Raw genomic sequence first — 18,736 nt, 5'->3', positions numbered from 1 at the left:
TCAGCTTCTTTCTCTTTTCTACTGATTTTATATTATTCTCAATTAGTGGGTAAAACCTGTCTTAAATGACAACAGCTTTCTCCATTATGAGATATTTAGTTGTTTTATATAGATATAACATTCTCTCTCTATATATATATATATATATATATATATATTATATATATATATATATATATATATATATATATATATATATGCCTTATTCTGTCTGTCTCGCTCCAAAATGAAGTCATTACAGTGACAACTGTCGCATTGGCCGTTCGGCTCGGCCACGCCACGCCCCCCGCATGCATTGCCCGCCCAGCCACGCCCCCGCACACACTGTGCCCGCCTGGCCACGCCCCCGCGCACACTGCCCGCTCGGCCACACCCGCGCACACTGCGCCCGCTCGGCCACGCCTCTCTCCCCAGGACTACTCCTCCTATTATACTCCTCTCTCCCCAGGACGACTACTCCAACACACACACACACACACACACACACACACACACACACACACACACACACACTGCACAAAACATACCTCCCCCCAAAACACACACACAGCCACACATACCGCGCAACACACACAATGCTGCAGACACACAGCGCTCCAAAAACAACGCAACACACACAACACCGCTCTCACACACCCCCACACGCAGACAATACCCAGAGCATTTACAGCGCCCTACACAAACACTTGGTAACTACACACAACCTCTATATATATATATATATAACAAAAATCATACATTAACTACACAATAAATTTTAGAATACCCGATGCATTAGAATCGGGCCACCTTCTAGTTTATATATAACCATCTATAGATTGTTGGTGCTCATATAAATCTATTGAGATTATGTGGAAACAAGAGAGGAGAGAAGAGCTAGAGGCAGACACAGACATTCTGCTGCAAGTTCACCTGCAATAACATTTACATTTTAAACTTGTTTCATAAAAAATACCCAAATTAAATACCCAAAATAGACTTAACATAATATGTTACGGAGTACAAAAGGAACCTATTTTATTGTTTTACCAAGCATTATCTGCACTGGACTGTACATTTTCCACATACAGGGCTCTAAATTCCCTTAAAGAGAACCTGTCACTGGTTTTTCGGCCTATAAGATGTGGCCACCACCAGTGGGCGCTTATATACAGCATTCTAACATGCTGTATATAAGAGCCCAGGCCGCTGTGTAGAATGTAAAAAGCACTTTAGAAATCTCACCTAACGGCCGCGCTGCGGTGGATTTGAGTCAGATGGGCGTCTGTGTTGTCCGAAGCAGCCTCTTTTGGCCATCTTCGTCCTCCTTCTCTAGCCGGGGTGCACGACGTGTCCTACGCCATACATACTCACCGGCATTGAGGTCCTGCGCAGGTGCACTTTGATCTGCCCTGAGCAGGGCAGATCAAATCATTGTAGTGCGCAGGACCGGCTTCAGAAGGAGGACGAAGATGGCCAAAAGAGGAGGCGCCGGCACCGGACAACGGAGACGCCCATATGAACAACTCCACCGCAGCGCGACTTTTAAGTATTATAAAGTGCTTTTTACATTCTACACAGGAGGCCTGGACTCTTGTATACAGCATTCTAACATACTTTATATAAGAGCCCACTGGTGGTGTCCGCAGCTTATGGGCCGAAAAACTGGTGACAGGTTCCCTTTAACATACAATTTTAAAAGATTACATAGTAAAGGTGTACTGCCACTCTTAGGGGAGCTTCCTACATACTGCTTATGCATTGAACTTGGGTAGGGTTTTTTTCCCCTCTTGATACACTACTAGAGATGAGCGCGGTTCGTGGTTCTCCAGTTCTAGGCTCGAGTGATTTTTGGGGCTGTTCGAGATCGAACTAGAACTCGAGCTTTTTGCAAAAGCTCGATAGTTCTAGATACGTTCGAGAACGGTTCTAGCAGCAAAAAGCAGGGCTTTTTACAGCTACAGTGAGCAGGAGCCATCGCTGGCAGCCTGCCAGAAGCTGGTAACCAAGATAAACATCGGGTATCCAAGCAAAGCGCTTTGGTTAGTAACCCGATGTTTATCTTAGTTACGTGCAGGAAGCCCACACTTCCCCGCTCAGCTCACTCCGCCCCCTCCTGCCCGCGGCATGTACACATACATATACACACACACTCTCACACACGCACTCCCAGCCAATGGGGAACATCATTGACTGGGACAGTGTGGATCGTCATGGCAACCCCTTGGATTACACCAGACCTGGATTTGTTTTTCATTCTAATAAATTGGTTAAAGAGGGAATGTTTTGGGGAGTGTTTTTTCAAATAAAAAAGTGTTTGTCGTCTATTTTTTTTTTATTACTGACTGGGTTGGTGATGTCGGGTATCTGATAGACGCCTGACCTCACCAACCCCAGGGCTTGATGCCAGGTGACATTACACATCTGGTATTAACCCCATATATTACCCCGTTTGCCACCGCACCAGGGCGCGGGATGAGCTGGGGCGAAGCACCAGGATTGGCGCATCTAATGGATGCGCCACTTCTGGGGCGGCTGCGGCCTGCTATTTTTAGGCTTGGGAGAGTCCAATAACCATGGACCTCCCTAGTCTGAGAATATCAGGCCCCAGCTGTCTGCTTTACCTTGGCTGGTGATCCAATTTTGGGGGACCCCTACGTGTTTTTTTTTTTAAATTATTTATTTAATTTAAAATAACAGCGTGGGGTGCCCTCAGTTTTGGATTACCAGCCAAGGTGAGGTTGCCAGCTGTGGTCTGCAGGCTGCAGCCGTCTGCTTTACCCTAGCTGGCTACAAAACTAGGGGGAACCCTATGTCATTTTTTTTTTCATTTTTTTGGCTAAATACAAAGCTAAGCACCCCTTAGTGCCACATGAAAGGCACCAAAGGGTGCTCCACTTTTTCTCCACTTTTTCTCCACTTATGGAGAAAAAGTGGAGAAAAAGTGGAGAAAAAGTGGAGAAAAAATGGAGAAAAAGTGGAGAAAAAAATGGAGAAAAAGTGGAGAAAAAAATGGAGAAAAAGTGGAGAAAAAGTGGAGAAAAAAATGGAGAAAAAGTGGAGAATTTTTTTCTCCACTTTTTCTCCATTCTTTTTCTCCACTTTTTCTCCACTTTTTCTCCACTTTTTCTCCACTTTTTCTCCACTTTTTCTCCGTTCTTTTTCTCCGTTCTTTTTCTCCGTTCTTTTTCTCCGTTCTTTTTCTCCGTTCTTTTTCTCCGTTCTTTTTCTATGGTCGGTCTACCCATTAGCTCTGCCATGCATACTGTAGCTCTACTCCTACTGCACATGTTACTTTATGATTGACATCTCTTTCGTACCAGAGCTGTCTAAGTCTACTCTGACCCCATATTTGTCATTACTATATTGTCCTTGTACTGTATTATGACATTTGTATCATGTGTTTCATTTCTTGCTGTGTTGCAATTTTTTTGCTGCATCCCAATTGTACCTCTACATTGTTCGAGTTTATGTTATTGTTCTCTCACTCTTATGTGATACTGATTATTGTCATTTTTCATGATTACATGCAGATAAGTCCAATCTGACGAAGGCTCAGGCCGAAACGTCAATTGTAACTTGTTTTGGGCAAAAACATATATGCTTATGAAAAAAAAATGTTCTTAATACGGACCAATAAAGAGTGATTTTGCATTACTATCCATTGGGACTTACTGACTTAGTCTGGGAGATTTAGAGTGCCGAGGTTACTCACTAATTTTATCTATTATTACCTCTGAGCACCTATATACCAGTGAGCAGAGCTTCCTCTACAGTAGTTCTCCTGATTAGGCATGCCCTTACCTCATGAGCAGGGCATTGCAGCTTTGGTAGCAACCATTACGACATGGACTCTGCTGCTGTGGACCCGGGGAGAGTGAGTGCAGATTCATTGCACCCACACTCCTCACATGAAGGGTCCGCACTCCTAGAAAATGGGGGATACGTTCCCTGAGTGACTCCCCCCCATATTCTAGACGGTCCAGAGTCGTCGTGGGACCCCTTTATTTTTATTCTTACAATAAATTGGTGAAAGAGGAAATGTTTTGGGGACTGTTTTTTCAAATAAATTTCTTTTGTCGATTTTTTGTTTTTGTTAGTACTGACAGTTTATGATGTTGGGTATCTAATAGACGCCATGACATCACAAACTGCTGGGCTTGATCTCAGGTGACTTTACAGCTAGTATCAACCCGATTTATTACCCCGTTTGCCACTACACCAGGGCACGGGATGAGCTGGGGTGAAGCGCCAGGATTGGCGCATCTAGTGGATGCGCCACGTCTGAGGTGCCTGCAGCCTGCTATTTTTAGGCTGTGAAGGCCCAATAACTATGGACCTTCCCACCCTGAGAATACCAGACCACAGCTGTCCGCTTTACCTTGGCTGGTGATCCAATTTGGAGGGGACCCTACTTTTGTTGTGTAATTATTAATATTTATAAAATAATTATAAAAAAGAGCCTGAGGGGACCTCCACATTGGATCCCCAACCACGGTAAAGCTGCCAGCTGTGGTTTTCAGGCTACAGCCATCTGCTTTACCCTAGCTGGCTATCAAAAATGGGGGGACCCAACGTCATTTTTTTTTTTTAACTATTTTTTAAATAGAAAAAATTAATGGGCTTCCCTGTATTTTGATTGCCAACCAAGGTAACGGCAGGCAGATGGGGGTGGCAACCCATAGCTGTCTGCTTTATCTGCGCTGAGAATCAAAAATACCGCGGAGCGCTACGTCATTTTTTTAAAGATTTATTTTTACAGCACTGTGATGTCCAGCAATCAAAATACAGGGAAGCCCATTTTATTTTTAGTTATTTATATAAATAATTAAAAAAAATAAATATGGGCTCCCGCTGCATTTTTTGTATTGCTAGCTAAGGGTAATCCAAGCAGCTACTGGCTGCTAACCCCCACTGCTTGGTGTTACCTTCACTGGCAATGGAAAATCCAGGGAAGCATTTTTTATTTTTTTTGCCAAAAAACTACAAAAAAAGGACGTGAGTTTCGCCATATTTTTGTATGCTAGCCAGGTATAGCAGGCAGGTGCTGGAAGAGTTGGATACAGCGCCAGAAGATGGCGCTTCTATGAAAATGCCATTTTCTGAGGCGGCTGCAGACTGCAATTCGCAGCAGTGGGGCCCAGAAAGCTCAGGCCAACCTGTGGTGCGGATTCCAATCCCCAGCTGCCTAGTTGTACCTGGCTGGACACAAAAATGGGGCGAAGCCTATGTCATTTGTTTTCTAATTATTTCATGAAATTCATGAAATAATAAAAAAAGGGCTTCCCTTTATTTTTGGTTCCCAGCCGGGTACAAATAGGCAACTGGGGGTTGGGGGCAGCCGTACCTGCCTGCTGTACCTGGCTAGCATACAAAAATATGGTGAAGCCCACATAATTTTTTCAGGGGGCAAAAAACTTCTGCATACAGTCCTGGATGGAGTATGCTGAGCCTTGTAGTTCTGCAGCTGCTGTCTGTCTGTATGGAGAAGAGCAGACAGCAGCTGCAGAACTACAAGGCTCAGCATACTCCATCCAGGACTGTATGCAGAATTTTTTTGCCCACCAAAAAAATGACGTGGGCTTCGCCATATTTTTGTATGCTAGCCAGGTACAGCTGGCAGCCACGGGCTGCCTCCAACCCCCAGTTGCCTATTTGTACCCGGCTGGGAACCAAAAATATAGGGAAGCCCGTTTTTTTTTAATTATTTCACTTATTTCATGAAATAATTAAAAAACAAATGACGTGGGCTTCGCCCCATTTTTGTGTCCAGCCGGGTACAACTAGGCAGCTGGGGATTGGAATCCGCAGCACAGGTTAGCCCGAGGTTTGTGGGCGCCTCTGCTGCGAATTGCAGTCCGCAGCCGTCCCAGAAAATGGCGCTCTCATAGAAGCGCCATCATCTGGCGCTGTATCCAACTCTTCCAACAGCCCTGGAGCCGGGTGGCTTGTTGGGTAATCATGAGTTAATACTGGCTTTGTTTTACTAGCCAGTATTAAGCCAGAGATTCTTAATGTCAGGCACGTTTGACCCGGCCATTAAGAATCTCCAATAAAGGGTTAAAAAAAACACCACACAGAGAAAAAATACTTTAATAGAAATAAATACACAGACACATTAGAGACTCCATCTTTATTACCCCCTGTCAGCCCTCCACGATCCTGCTCTTCTGTCTTCTTTCTTTCTAGTGTAGTAGTAGTGACGATTGTAGTGAGGATGAGATTCACCAGCTCATCACTTGGGGCTGGGGAACCTCCATCCTCACTACAATCCTCACTAGTGTAGTAGTAGTAGTGACGATTGTAGTGAGGAAGGATGAGATTCACCAGCTCATCACTTGGGGCTGGGGAACCTCCATCCTCACTACAATCATCACTAGTGTAGTAGTAGTGACGATTGTAGTGAGGATGAGATTCACCAGCTCATCACTTGGGGCTGGGGAACCTCCATCCTCACTACAATCATCACTACAATCGGGAAGCAGCGTGCAGCCTTCACTCAGTGAGTGATCACTGCTGGCTGCTAGCGGTAACGCTGACAGACGCGTTACCATAGCAACGGTGCTCTCGGAGCCGCGGTTAGCGGTGACGTCACCGCTAACTGCGTTGCTATGGCAACGGTGATCTCCGTTAATGACCGGCTGTGTCAGCCGGTCCCTAACGGAACGGGGAGTCGACCGTGTGCTAGAGCATGTCGCCGGTACACGGCGATACACATATGTGCACCGTGTACCGGAGAGATGCACTCGCAGGTCCTACATGACGTGTCATAGTCATGTGACCAGTCTGTAGCCAATGAGATAATAGCCACGTGACTGGTCACATGGCTATTTTGACGTCACGATAGGTCCTGCATCTCTGCTGGCAGTGCAGGTCACCGGGAGGATTCAGCGATCATCGGATGGAATAGCAGCAGGAGACAGAGTGCAGAAGAAATCGCGAGGACTGGTAAGTGTTATGGCAATGTTTATTAACTGTTTGTGTACATTTATCATGCATTTTTATGTGTTTGTGATTGCCTCCTATTATAGCCTATACGTTCGAGTTCGGTTCGTCGAACGTTCGACGAGCCGAACTCGAACGGGACCCCCGTTCGGCGAACCGGCCTCGAGCCGAACCGGGACCGGTTCGCTCATCTCTATACACTACATTCAAAAAACATTGTTTTACCCCAGTGAAAGCCATTTAGAAACGGTTACTGGCAGGCCCGGACTGAGCATAGGGCAATTCTGGCAAATGCCAGATGGGCCGGCCCCTGTAGTGGGCCAGTCCCTGTAGTGGGTTGCTCTCTGCTGTCACCGCCGCGCTGCTCGGCAGTGTGTGCAAGATGGGCACTGCCGGGCACACACTAGCTGCAAGCTGCAACAGGAGCAGGAGGCAGCGTGCTGTGCTGTGTCGGCCTGCTGTGTGATAGTGTGCCCGGCATGCAAACACTGCGGAGGAGCGCGTCGGTGACTGTCTGTGACCGCAGCTTCCTCCTTCCTATTTAGATGTATTTGCGTCTTTCAGACGTAAATACATTTGAATAGTGCGCCGGGACTAGGCCCCGCCCCCGACGTGCAGCAACGTGATGAGATAAGCACCATGCTGACGTCATCACAGGGCTGCGGGTGCTATACTGGACACATCAGGCAACGGTAAGCGCTCCATGGAAGAGCTGAAGATATTAATGGGGATGAGTGGGGAGGGGCTGAGGACACAATGGGGAAGTTACACAGCTTTGTGACAGGCAGACGGGGCGTACTGTATTCCGAGGGAAGGGGGGAGGCAGGAGTGTGTTGTGATGGGGTAGTGTTGTAATTGTGTGTGTGTGTGTGGAGGGGTAATGGAGGGCGCATTGTAGTGTGTGTGTGTGTGTGTGTGTGAGGGAGGAGGTAATGGAGGGTGCATTGTAGTGTGTGTGTGTGTGTGTGTGTGTGTGTGTGTGTGTGTAGGGGGTGCATTGTAGTGTGTGTGTGTGTGTGTGTAGGGGTAATGGAGATGAATTGTATTGTGTGTGTATATTTGTGTGTGTGGGGGGGGGGGGGTAATGGGGGTGAATTGTATTGTGTGTGTGTGTGTGTAGGGATAATGGAGAGTGCATTGTATTGTGTGTGTGTGTGTGTGTGTGTGTAGGGGTAATGGAGGGTGCATTGCATTGTGTGTGGGGGAGGGGTAATGGAGGGTGCATTGTATTGTGTGTGTGTGTTTGGGGGGGGGATTACAAAAGAGCAAATATTAATAATAATAATAATAATAATAAAGGGGCAATATGGGGGGACATTATGGAGAGAGGCGGTGTATGGGGACATTATGGAAATAGGCAGTGTGGGGGGTATATTAAGGAGAGAGGCAGTGCGGGAGGTATTTTGGATAAAGGCAGTGTGGGGGGGAAATTTTGTGAAGGAAGCATAGCAATTATTTATTCAGGGGCACATCATAGGAGATATTTATATTTATGGGGCAGTATAATGATACTTTGTTGAAGTGCTGCTGAAGAATAAAGATGGAGGTCTTCAGAGACAAGCAGTGGGCACGAAACCTCATCATGGCGTCTGTACTGCGTGGAGACAAAAAGGATGGGATCAACTTTTGTGATATTGCCTGCGTCTTATCAGTATTGTGGTTCCTGTATGGTCCGTAGTCTGATAACAACAACCAGCATCTTTTTACCATTGTTAAGGACAAGCTGAGAGTTGCAGATTCCGGCATCTTCCAAGCCTTCCCATTGATCTGCATTGTAAAATACAGATAGTTTTCCGAGTGGAAAACACCAGAAAAATGTAACGGTCACTTCTTTTAATCCCTTGGTGGTTTTAGAAACCTAAAGTGGGTAAAAGATGCTCAAAAGCCTGAACCTGTGTGGTCATTCATGGCCAGTATTTTTCATAGTGGTTTCCATGGTGGGATCTGCCCCAAAAAGGTCATTGCACATTCCCTATGTGGTATGTGTTCAAAATTATCACCAGTGACAACAACAGCTTCCCTGATCACCTATCTGTAGAATATGTCATCAATATTAGTTTAGGGGTATCTGATTTTGTATCCCTGCCCATCAGCTATGTGACTGCAGCATTATATGGAGAGCAGCATCCTCTTCATTATCTGCGAGACCCATCTCTGTAGGGAAAATAGCGGCTTCACCAGGTCCTGTTACTAAGAGCAAGAAATAGGCCTGCGCTGTGATACTGGACGCAGACGTGAATGCATGTTAAATGTTTGTGTTACACAACCTACAAGTTACAAGTAAACATGAAAAGTGGGCCTGTGCACTCCAAATGCAAGGGCTGAATTTTAGTCCCAGTCCGGCCCTGGTTACTGGCCTTTCCACGGGTGCCAGCTCACATCATGCAGTAAAACATGCCTGTGCTTTGTGGTGGTTGTTTCATGGACATGACATCTAAGCACCCATGACTCAGTATCCAAGCACACCAATACTTGATCGAGTACTGAGCTCCACGTTATTAATCAAGTTTTATTACACAGACATCGGAAGACAAAATAAAGAGACAAATTAAAAAAAAAAAAACAGTGCGGTCAGTGACGTGTCACACTATGGCATAAAATGTACAAAAAAAAAATAATACATAATTGTATAAGTTATAGGAAGATAATGGGGGTTACAATGCTTGTAAGGGCAAAAAGGTTTTCATAATAGTTGACCGAACAGAGAAACACAAAAATGAAGGTACTAAGAAACTATTAGAATAGTACAAGTTGTAACAATAGCAGAGGGTTACTAATACACACAATCACAGAAAATCCGGCAATCAATACTAAAGAAAAGCAACACTGCAATGCCAGAATTACCCACCAGAGTTCGCACTGGGCAGCGTGGTCTGTTGCTGCCATATTTATTATGGCATGCTCTGGTGGGTAATTCTGGCATTGCACTGTTGCAGTAACTTGATTAATAAAGGTTATGGCACAAAAAAGCAGAAAGTCCAGCACCACTGACTCCAACAAGAGCTGATTTTTCAGCAATAGCAACTAGCTGGAAAGGAGAGCTAGGACCCTAAACAGGGGGTGCCAAACAAAAAGTAGAGGCAACAAATTCAAAAAAATCGTAGAAAATAGAGGGGTACTCACCCAAAACAAGGAAAAACAGTCCTTTACTTCACATGGACAACAAAAACAGAGGGAGGATGCGGGAAGCGACCTGTGGACTCATAGAAGCGCTACTCCAAGCGCAAAACGTCAGCCGTCGTCCTCACTTCCCGCATCCTCCCGCTGTTTACTATTGTCCATGTGAAATAAAGGACTGTTATTCCCTGCTTTGGGTGAGTGCCCCTCTCTTTTCTCCGATTTTTTTTTATTAATAAAGGTTTTTTAATTTGTAAATATTTTTGGTCATTTAGCTATTGATTAGTTCTACTTTTGGAGTCATATACACCGTAGGTATATAGGTCTTCTTGTGGCGCCAGTAGAGTATGATACCCATTAGTAGAGAGGGGTTCTATGTCCAGTACTGTTTACTATATCTGCTATACAGCCTCTACATGTGGTTACACATGACATAAATCCTGCACAGTCTCATCTCATTGTCACACTACCTTTTACCTATCCCTAATTTTGCCTTTGTCTTTTCGTTAAGTCATAAATAAATATTAATTGTGAAGGTGGACATAGTCTTCAGGACAAATATGTAAGAGCTTCAGAAAGATAGAGAACGTAATTTATATGTGCCAGAATTCCTTGGGAAGGAACAATACAAGGGGGCAGTAAATGGCAATTAGAATATTATTTATTACAACCTGCCGTGTACACTCATAAAATAGCACATACGATAAGGTTTAGATATTTATAGCAAGACATGACGGCACAATGGACGAAGCATTCATTTGTGAAGAACACGGGCTACTATTGATGATCAGTTTGGTGGAAAGAACCAATCAAAATAAATGTTGATCCTAACAAAACAGATTATCTTGAAGAGAGGTTTCGCTCCGCCATCACCCTTGTCCTCAGCAGCACTTCAAAGTCTCTTGAGTTCAATTAAAATTGGATTAGATGTAAGACTGTCTTATGTGGGGCAGCACCTTAGAAAGTGGTCCGGGGTTACCATGACCGTCTATACTCAGACATTATCAGCTGTAATAAACACTGCAATATACAGTATAAAGTCATAGAAGGCTGATTTATACTTCAAGCTTCCATGGAAATTACAGCGTCTCTGTAACCACTCATTGCTTCATACACTGCAGTGTGCAAAATATTTAATATGCAAGAAAAACAGGAAAATTTCCATTTGCAATATATCAATTGTATAAGGTAAAGCGGAATTTAAACCATTCCTACACCTTGCGATTACAGTGTAACAGGGCACTTGGGTGTCAGAGTGCCTTAACCACCCAAGTGACCACTTCCACGTCAAAAGAAGAACCAGGACTCAATCTCTGCAAAGGCTAAGATCAGTGAAAAGCCAGATTCACAATTCACGCTTTTTGTCCAGGCATCATTGCTATCACAAGTAGAGCTCTGACAGGCTGATTAATAGTGGTGATGCTATTGCAAAAGCATTAAATTTGACAAACTCGCAAGAACTGAATGCTATGTGTGTGCCCGTAAAAAGATACACGTAGAACGTTTAAAAAAAAAATAAATCAGTGTTGCAGTATTCATGTAAAAAAAAAAAATATGAAGAAAATTGTCTTTTGACATGAAAAATTAAAAATTATCTTTTATACAAAAATGAACAAAATGGCTTGATCCTGAATCAGGGGTGTAAGTTTGCATGACTGGTGTGACGAGATAGAGCATGGAGATGGTGACCACCAGACCGCTCCCATTAACTGCACTATCCAGTCGTCACCACTGCTATCAAAAGAATGGAGCATTTCTGGCTGCAGGCACTGAGAATAGCTGATCGGTGGCGGTGCGGGCTGTCTGACCCCTGCTGATAATATTTATTCACTTATATAGCGCTATTATTTCCACAGCACTTTACATTGGCATCACTGTCCCCATTTGGGTTTAATCTAAATACCCTATCATATTCCCTATGTTTTTGGAGTGTGGGAGGGAACCGGAGAACCAGGAGGAAACCCACGCAAACATGGGGAGAACATACAAACTCCTTGCAGATGTTTTCCTTGGTGGGATTTGAACCCAGGACCCCAGCACTGTAAGGCTGAAGTGCTAACCACTGAGCCACCATGCCAATCAGACATTGATGACCAATCCTAAGGCTAGGTTCACATTTCCGTCAATTTGTATCAGTCACAATCCGCTGTTCTGGTAAACAACGGAATCCGTTTGGCGGATTCCGTTGTTCCCATATACTTGTATAAGCGGTGGATTGTGATTGATGACGCTGCATTGCATCCTCCGGCCGACTGATCAGTAGTGGAACGACTGACTGTCGGATGGCAGGAACGCAGCATGTAGCGTTTTTTGAGCTGCGGAATCCTTTTGATCCCGCTGCGCATGCTCTCTCTAGGCAGCCGAACGATCAGCTTATTGCCCGGCTTCTGTGAGCTATCAGCTGATCACCTGGCGGCCGGCATCTGTGAGCGAACGGCTGATCATCCGGCGGCCGGCTGCTGTGAGCTAACAGCTGTTCACCCGGCTGCTGTGAGCGATCAGCTGATCACCCGGTGGCCGGCTAATGAGAGCGATCAGCTGATCGCTCTCTCTCTCACATTTTACAACGGAGTGCGACAATGAATTTTTATTCTTGTCATCCGTTGTACAACGCATCACTCACAAGCATCAAGCAACGCATGTGACTGATGAAAAGCAACGGAAATGTGAACCTAGCCTCAGAATAGGCCATCAATGTAAAAGTAAAGAGGAGGACAACCGTTTTAATATAGGAGTGGGCATCCACAGACTAGTGGTTTTATTAAATATAAGCTGGCTTCATAACAGCCTATAAGTTTTCCTAATGTCCCCAAAAGAGCCTGTCTTTCTGCCAATGTCAGGCCCGTATTTCTGGGTTGTTGGATCCCACAACCCTCCGTGGCCATGTCACTGATGTGCACTTTACCAAGTGGTTACTGAAGGTAACCTGCTGTAATGATATTATTGTTCAGTAACAGGTCAATAAAATACACAGCAACGCTAGGTTAGTACAAAGAGATTTCGCTCCTTCATGGTGAGCGCAGTTGCTTAGGGTTGAGGGATCCTGCTCTGCATGCCAGAATCCAACAACCCACAAAATCGGGCCTGAAAGTGGAAGACAGTTGTACCCTTGTAAGGATCATTAGGAGCGAATATGACACTAACTTATGTTTAATAAAATCATCACCAGCCCCAGATCTGTGATAGGTTCTCTAGAAATAACAATGCCCTCAGCATAAAGAAAAATGAGTAAAAATGCATTGCCTGAGATACAGCATCAAATAATGGAATGGAACTGAAATAAAGAAATAAACATTAATTAACTGTGAGATTGAAGTCAATACAGTGAACGATCTATAGATCTGGGATGTTATTAGGTATGTAACGTGGACTGGTAGGTAGCTTGCAACATCTGATGTCTTCTCTCCAGATTACCGGGGGAGATAACGCTCCAGCAAATGATGTATCAGCTCATTTTATCTTATCACTGTGGGGCTGGGTGACAATGAAGTTCATATTTCACTAGATCCCATTGAAGACTGGGAAAATTACTTGACCTCTTGACCTGAAATTTCACAAGAGGACAGAAATGCTTCTTCTGCACGGCAATGTAATTTTTCAGGTGTCAACCTTTAGTCTGGCTTTAAAAATTAATTTCATTTATATTAACCAATGATATTGATATTTTCTTAGAACACCATTTGATACATGAAGCAGAGAATGGCAAATTGATGTAGCCCTACATGGCTAAAACTATTTATTTGAAAGCTTATGTGGCAAGACAGATTTACAGCAAGCAAAATTCCTATTTCATTGCGTAATATTTGTGCTGGATGAAGGCACCTAGAAACTCATGTCTGTAAATATTTCTGACTCTTACCTTGCTGTTTTGTCTCAAGTCTTGATAAACTTAAGATAATAATGGATTGAAAAAATGCAAGAAGACAATGTAAGCGCACAACTGGAAGATATTACAAGAGTAGAGCCCAATAAGAGGAACGTTATAGTGGGATTTTACCATACAACTGTGGCACGCATGTGACTACCATGTTTTATACAGAACACTAATTTATCACTCTTAATTAAAAGAACTATAATATTCCACTTCAAATATGTTCTTCATATCTACAGATCAAAAACAAGGATAATAAGAAAAACAAATAGGGAGCCAGAGATGGGGGGAAAAACATGGAATGGCACTCATCTAGGGCCGCATTCATCCCCGGACTACATGTTGGTTCTCCACTTCCACGTGGTCACCGCAGCTTCTGGAATCTTTGCTCATATACACAGCTCATTTCGGCAGTGTCAGTGCGCCTCAGAAGTCGGGTGAACGTGCCCCAGCTTCATGGAGGAACACTGCGCATGATCAGAAGAACAGCTTCTGCACATCCGATCACACACAGTTTGCCTCTCTGAAGCCAGGACACATACACCCAGATTTTGAGGCACACTGATGCTGCCAAAATGAGCCATATGCATGCGCAAGACTTCCAGGAGCGGTGATGACGCCAGCCAATGGAAATTATGTAATCAGGCCCATAGGGGTGTGATAACATGGCAAGGGGACTGACTAGTCTGTGGAAACAACACCCCCCACGTGACTAGTTAAGTCCTTAATTAGAAAAAAAACAGCGCACTTTATACATTTTTTTTTTTAAATATTGACTTTAGTCAATAGCATTATACAGGGCTGGTTAAATAAGGAATTTTCGCATGCACATGTGAATGTTGCTGGGTTGTAGGGCATAAGGGACCTGACAGGTTCCATTTTAAAAAGATAGTTCATGGAGTAGCATATCCTCCTTTGAGCGGTGTGTAACAGGGACAATTATCCTCTGAGGAGTGATGCAAATATCATGGTTTGGACCATGAAAGTTGATATACTCTTGGTTACATGCTAACTCTTTCTAGAAAGTAATTTTTGGACTGAAATATTGGTAACATCTACAAATCCATAAATAATGTGACACAGAACGTCAATAAATAAAACTCCTCCTGTTCCTACTGAAAAGTTTTAGGAGAGTAAAGTGATTCCAGAAGTTCCCCACAAATTTGGAGATAAATCATCAGATACTTCTGTCCTTATATACTACCTCTCACAGAGGGTGGTTATGACATGGCCTGGCTGGTTTTCCAAAATAAATACCATAAATCTCTCTACAGGAATCTTGCATTTTAACTGTTAAAAACATCCACAAAACAGATTACAAAAAGGAAAAACCAATCTCTTGACCAAATCCTTACCGATGATATAAACACCAGTCTTACGGTGCAATGATAAAATAAAGTGTAGTACCTTTAAATTATTGGGACACATAGGATATTCAATTTGCTAATCACAAATTGCCTGTTATTAGTACTTTAAGAAATTTTCCCACAAAAGCCATTAATCATCTATTGTCAATGTGAAATAAGGCTGATTGCTGGGGATGCCACAGCATGCGGCCTCATTTTTGGGTTCACCTCACCCATTCCTCTTCATTGTGCTCAAGGCTGAATAAAGAAGGCATGGTTGCTGATGACCACTGCTGCTCCATTCATGCACAAGGGAGGGATGGAGAGAATTGTACTTGACTATTTCTGTCTGCTCCAGCATTGAATGGAGTGGCAGTGGACGTGTGTAAATGCGGCTCCAGCCAAACCCGGAAAAATGGGATCCACATTCATGTAATTAGTGGGACTCTCAGCAGTGGGACATTCAATCACACATTTAACTAATCTTTGAGAAGGTTATAAATGTCTTGTTGAAAACCCCCCATTAATAGGGTTATCCCAATAAAAACATTATTCCTAATTTTTACCTCTTCAAAGATTAATAATGCACAATTGCAGAGGAACCCACAAGTCACTAGAGCTAGGGTCAGCCCTCCATCCAAGAGGAGTATGACTGGAGTGGTGGTCACACAAGCGCACTACTGTTTCACTTTTCTATACTCTTCTAATGATAGAGGGGGGTTCCCAGCAGTGGTAATCTTAGCGATTGTTCACACTGTGCATTTTGATGCCTTTTATTCCATGTGCTTTTCAAGGGTAAAAAAAGCTGAACTTTACAAAACCAGTAAAGTGGATAAGATTCTGAAATTCCACATACTTGCGGCTTTTTATTTTCAAATTTGAACAAAACTTTTTTTTGCAGCATTTTAATTGTGCCCATTCAAAACACAAGTAACAATGCAGCAAAAATGAACAGAAAAACACCTCAAAATTTTAGACAGCGGTTTTGCCGCTGTAGCGGGGTGGGGGTCCCCCAGGACGACAAAGAGGCAGTGACCCAAAAAGTCCAATCAACATCAGTTTATTTACCGCTGCTGCACAGGAATATACGTCCTTCAGGATACATCCAGGCTATATACAGTCCATAGGTTACCACGTCACACAGGTACCCGCTGCCGTAGAAGTCGGTCTTACTGTACCCCGTACTGCTTTTCAGGGAGCCCCCAGAGACCTGTGTTATCACACCACACGGGTCTGAACTCCTCTCAGCTTCTTGCTCTGCAGCTTACAAAAGCAACTCTGCCCCCCCCCAGACCTTTGCAAAGAGCTTTTAAACGAGAACTGTGGCCATGAGCCACCTGCATAAACCGGCCTGGAGGTTACAGGACTGACCACTATGTAGGGCTCTAATATGTTTCTGTACGCATTCTGGGAGATACGTACCGTCCGTCACATACCAATGGACCCACTCTCTCACATACCCCCCCCCTCCGTTCAAACCCGAGGGGATGAACGGACGCTCCCAAACAGGCCACCCGAGACAGGGCTTCGGCATTGCCCTGGGACGAACCGGCCCGATGTTACACCGTAAAACTGAAATTCTGAAGGGACAGGAACCAGCGGGTGACCCGGGCATTCCGTTCCTTCGCATTTCTCATCCAGACGAGGGGCGCGTGGTCCGTCACCAACCGAAACTGTCGCCCGAGCAAATAATAGCGCAGGGACTCCAAAGCCCATTTAATAGCCAAGCACTCCTTCTCCACTACGCTATAATAATAATAATAATAATTTTATTCATTTATATAGCGCTATTAATTCCACAGCGCTTTACATACATTGGCAACACTGTCCCCATTGGGGCTCACAATCTAGAGTCCCTATCTGTATGTCTTTGGAGTGTGGGAGGAAACCGGAGAACCCGGAGGAAACCCACGCAAACACAGGGAGAACATACAAACTCCTTGCAGATAGTGTCCTTGGTGGGGCTATAATTCTTTTCCGCCGGGGTAAGTTTCCGGCTCAAATAGGTAACCAGATGCTCAGTTCCGTTCACCTCTTGCGAGAGTACGGCACCCAGACCCACCTCGGAGGCATCTGTTTGCACCAGGAAGGTGTTACCGAAATCGGGGCTAATGAGGACCGGTTGACCACACAAGGCAGTCTTCATGGACTGAAACGCTTCCTCAGCCTGAGGGGTCCAGCATACCATAGCCGCCTTCTTACCCTTCAACAGATCAGTCAAAGCCGCTGTTCTCCCGGCAAAGTCCGGTATAAACCGCCGGTAATACCCAACAATGCCGAGGAATGCTCTCACCTGTTTAGTGGACACTGGTTTGGGCCACTTTTGGATGGCCTCTATTTTATTTACTTGAGGTTTGATCACCCCGCGGCCAATCACGTACCCCAAATAGCGGGCTTCCTCCAGACCGATTGCACATTTTTTTGGGTTTGCGGTCAATCCTGCCGCCCGCAGGGAGTTAACGACGGCCTGGACCTGGGACAAGTGGGTCTGCCAATCGGTACTGAAGATGATGAGGTCATCTAGATAGGCGGATGCATACTTCTGATGGGGCTCCAACACTATGTCCATCAGTCTTTGGAAAGTACCCGGGGCTCCATGTAAACCGAAAGGCAAAACAACATAGTGATAGAGCCCCTATGGTGTAATAAAGGCCGTTTTTTCCTTAGCTGACTGTCAGCGGCACCTGCCAATAGCCTTTGGTAAGGTCAAGCGTCGTGAAATATTGAGCCTCTCCCAACCGTTCAATAAGTTCGTCCACCCGGGGCATAGGGTAAAGGTCAAACTTGGAAGCCTCATTCAATCTCCTGAAGTCATTGCAGAAACGTAGCGACCCGTCGGGTTTTGGAATCAGCACAATGGGACTAGCCCAGTCACTCTTTGACTCCTCGATCACCCCTAGTAAGCATCTGTTTCACCTCTGCTGCAATGGCTTGTCTCCGGGCCTCGGGCACCCGGTACGGTTTCATACGCACCTTCACCCGAGGCTCGGTGACAATGTCATGTTGGATAACCGAAGTACGGCCGGGTAACTCGGGAAACACATCCGAGTTCTGCTGTACTAACTTCCGAACTTCACGACGCTGCGGTTTAGTGAGGGTGTCGCCTAGGTGTACCCCCCCTTCAGGTCCCAGGATGAGCGGCACTATAGGATCCCCACAGGGCCCCACCGGTATTACTCCCGTCACCATACAGTCACGGTCTTTCCAGGCTTTAAGCAAGTTAACATGATACACTTGTTTCGGCTTCCTCCTCCCCGGCTGATATATTCGGTAGTTCACCTACCCCAAAATTTTCCCGAACCTCATACGGCCCCTGCCATTTGGCCAACAGTTTACTCTTGGCAGTGGGCAGCAAAACCAAGACCTGATCCCCTACATTAAAAGATCTGAGGGTGGCTCGTGTGGTATAAGTGCGCCTTTGTGCCCCTTGTACCCTTGTTAAATGTTCTTTTACGATAGGCAAAACTGCTGCAATGCG

General features: G+C 44.8%; 1 protein-coding gene across 2 annotated transcripts in view; it reads right to left on the bottom strand.

Moving 5' to 3' along the window:
- The window catches only part of LRBA (LPS responsive beige-like anchor protein), an 805,540-nt gene that overhangs the window by 290,683 nt on the left and 496,121 nt on the right, over positions 1-18,736 (bottom strand). The window lies entirely within an intron of this gene.

Source organism: Anomaloglossus baeobatrachus, chromosome 1 (assembly GCF_048569485.1).
Source record: "Anomaloglossus baeobatrachus isolate aAnoBae1 chromosome 1, aAnoBae1.hap1, whole genome shotgun sequence".
NCBI lineage: Eukaryota > Metazoa > Chordata > Amphibia > Anura > Aromobatidae > Anomaloglossus > Anomaloglossus baeobatrachus.
This window is presented reverse-complemented; position numbering and strand designations above follow the sequence as displayed.